The following is a 4,013-nucleotide window of genomic DNA, read 5'->3' as shown; positions in this document are numbered from 1 at the left end:
ATGGGAAAGGAGAAAATATTATAGCATGTGATTCATACCACATGTGCTAGTGAGCAATAAAGGAAATACAAGTTACAATCTCTACTTGTCATTATGTGAGATCTTAAAGACTAAAAGTAGTCTTTCCCAATACGTACCCTCACAACTCCTCTCCGTTTCTTAAAGCTTAGTTCATTGATCGCCATCTTAGAATGTTGCCAAAGGACCATGTAAGATTCGGTCTAGTGGGGTATTTCTAGAAAAGCAAGTTGAATTGAGATTGAAAGAATTGGGAGATGAGGAAGGTTATTGCAAATTATCACATTAGTCTGTGTTCATTAACCAGTTAATTATGTTTAAGGACATTATTATGAACTCAAGATATTTATTTAAGATCGATAGAGATATCAATGTGATAAATGATCAAGGTACTGCATACTAAATCTAAACTCAATAAAATTGAGATATTTTATTATCCTAATAGATGTCTAGTATTAAGCTCTCAAAAGTATATACTGGCTACACGATCTATTTGTTAAGTATGAATACAGTAGTAATTAAAAGAGAGAGCTGGTCTTATCATGTGTGAGTGGGAGATGAAGAATAAAGTCCACCCATGATGGGCCCAAATCCAAATTTTCAAGTCTTATGATAGACTTAAAATATAAACCCATAAACCCATGTTAATAAAACTTATTTGTACTAGAAATTAAAAGAAATGGTTCTTGATATAATGCAAGAATCAATTGTAATTATTTTATAGGTTACAACATAATTATAAGGCCATTAATTACGGGATTATGAGATTTTTTCCATACCTGAGAATATGGTAAGTTGAAGAATCTTTGTGATTAATTATAGTGATTAATTACAGTACATAATGAGAAATAGTTGCAAAGAAAATATTGAGCTTTACTTTTACAAATAAGAAAGTGTGTGATGGTGCAAGAGGTGCTATTCATTCTTTCTCTTTTCTGTTATTAGAGTTTTACTATTGTATAAGGTACATTTAGATTATAAAATCAATATATATAGTTCATCTAAATATGGTGTGATTAAATATATGGCTATACGATACAAGTTAGATTATATTTTTATGTATGTTTATACACTTAAATCTTAGTTTTGTATTCCAACACGTCTCTAAGACTTGTTTGCTTGCTAAAAAGTTATTCTAAACCCATGAGGCTGACTTCACTAAGCTAACTCTCAAGAAATCCATTAGCAAATACTTCCCTTTCATAACACGTGCCCAAGTGTGTGTTAGATTTTGTATGAGTCTCCAACCCTACTTAGTAAGCATTATCGAGTTTAAGGATTAAATGTCCATAAAACCCATCCCTCCAACAAACTATAGCTAAGTTAAAAGACTCCATTTTTTTATGAGATAATTAAGTTAATTTTACCATTCGTTCAATTTTGAGGATTATTTTATTTTTATTTTTAAACTTTAAAATTTTTTATCAAAATCACGCTCATTCACCTACAACTTTATACATTAATAACAGAAAATTACCATTTTATTATTAAAAAATTTCTATTCAATTTTTTTTAATTATTTATGATTCTACCACTATGTTTAAGTTAGTGTTTAATTTATCATTACTATTTAAATTTAATTTAGATAAGATTTAATTATAATTTTAATTCTAATTTTAATTTGATTAGGACATGAATTATAATTATTTAATTCAAACAAAATTTTTAAAATTGTTTTCATAACAAAAAAATTATAAATAATTTTATTAATAAATTTTAAATTAATAATAAATAAATATAAATTTATAATAATTTATCATGATGAATTAATTTACCTTTAACGCTGTTGCATAAAGAGTAAGCTTCATGTTAATAGAGGATGATATCCTTTGAATTAATTGTTAAAAAATGTTAAAAATAATTATTACAAATTTAATGTGAATTTAAAGTTATTTTAAAAAATAACATTTGCTTAAGAAAATACTATTGAAAAAAGAGTTTTATTGACATGTCAAATCAACAATATTTTATCAACTTTTGAAAACGCCACTCCTAATTGGCATTTTCAGAAGCACGTAATTATATGCCTTTAAAAACGTCATTCCCAATAATATTTTCAGAAGCACGTAACATATTCTTTTAAAATGCCACTCCCAATAACATTTGAAGAAGTACATGATATAAATAGAATTATTTAAAAGTCTACAATTTTTTTTGTTTGTGTTTTTTTTTTATTAATCATTTTTCTTTTCATGAGTGTAATATATATATATATATATGTGTGTATTATATTTTAATTTTAATATATTTAAATATAAATTTAATATTATTATTTAAATATAAAATTTATTAGTTAATTGAATATAAAGTTTAAGTCTAAGATATTATTTTGTTAATAAAACAAAATCTCATAACTTAATTGTTTTATATTGAAAATAGAATTAAGAGCATTTTGATATTTTTGTTATAATTAATGGTAAATTAGACAAAATTTGAACAAATAAATTAATCTGTCAATAAAATAATATTGACAAATTAACTTGTTTCATTTTAAAAAATAGGGACTAAATTATTATTTTATCAAATTTCGGAGATTATATTTAAGTTTACTGTAAAAAAAAATCTAAAACACAATAAAAAGAAAAATAAAATTCTCAATTTATCCATTAGGTAGAGTTCTTATGATATTATAATTATTTTATTTTTTTATTTGATTTTAGTTTTAAATCATTTTAAAATTGTAAAAATCATTTTATTTAAATAAATTTAAAATATATATTTATTGTACACTCATTAAAAGAAAAATAATTGAGTAAAAATAAAAAAAAAATAAACACAAACAAAAATAATAATTGTACAACTTTAAATAATGTTATCTTTTATTTTTCATGCTTCTTAAAATGTCACTAAAAACTGTAACGCCCTCACTTTACGTAGTCTGTACATTCAACTATTCTGGTGACCTAATGTCGATCCGGACAAGTCAAAATGTCAGGAACTATACTTCAGTGATAATAAATAGGCATAAAATGATGAAATAAATAAAAAGAAAATATAAAAAAAATTAAAGAAAAATAAAAGAGAGGAAATGAAACTAGGTTAAATGAGCCGGCACCGAAGCGATAAGTGACCGCACCGGGAAGTTATAGCGCAGGCAATAGCCGACCCCAGAACTACGGGAAACCCTCAGAATTAAAATTTGAGACATAATTAAAGGCTTATAGAGGTGTAATTGATATTAGAAATGTCAAAGAAAAATTAATGAATTAGTACAAAGAAAAACGAAAAATCAAGAAACCGACAAAAATCGGTGTTACCGAAAAATCGAGAATGCAACCCGAAGAGGGGCATTTTGGTCAATTGACACCTAGAGTTGGCTTTTGACCTAAATTTCCATTAAAAATAAATGGTATTAAATTTTGAAAATGTCATGAAAATTAAAATGGTGGTACATAATGCAAATAATGAAAGTTTGAGGCATAAAATATAAATTGTAAAACTTTAATTAATTAATCTTTAAAATATAGCTAGTGCTCCACTAATGCAGCAATTTGGAACACCTATAAAAGCTAAATGGGATAGATTTAATCATCCTCAACCTTTGGAAACAAACCAGCCAAAAAACCACTGAAGGACTCCATGGCCGAAGCTTCCTAACGTCCCACGCAACCACCTTCATGCCATGCTGTCCACTTAATTCCTTCATTAAAGTTGCTCACAACATCACAAGGAAGAGATTGATAGTAATTTGAAGGGGATTAGTTGAGATTTGATCAAACTCCATAACAAGGAAAGTGCTAGTTTCTTAAAATTTCTTAAGTAAAAGTTGTGTTAAGCTTGAGACAAGTTAAATGGTTAGGAAATTGTGAGGAAATGTTTGAGTTTTGCTACACCATGATTTTGACAGCCATGAAACTTGGTTTACTTGAGTTTTTTTCTTACCTCAAATAGATGGAAATTAAGGTTAATTAACTCAAATTGAAGTGTAGCAAGTTAATGCCCATGTATATATATATGTTAGTGCTTGAAATTAGGAGTTTAAAAAGGGAATTGAA

This window comes from Hevea brasiliensis, chromosome 4 (genome assembly GCF_030052815.1).
Source record: "Hevea brasiliensis isolate MT/VB/25A 57/8 chromosome 4, ASM3005281v1, whole genome shotgun sequence".
Lineage (NCBI taxonomy): Eukaryota > Viridiplantae > Streptophyta > Magnoliopsida > Malpighiales > Euphorbiaceae > Hevea > Hevea brasiliensis.
The sequence above is the reverse complement of the archived record's forward strand: the minus strand, read 5'-3'. Positions refer to the sequence as shown.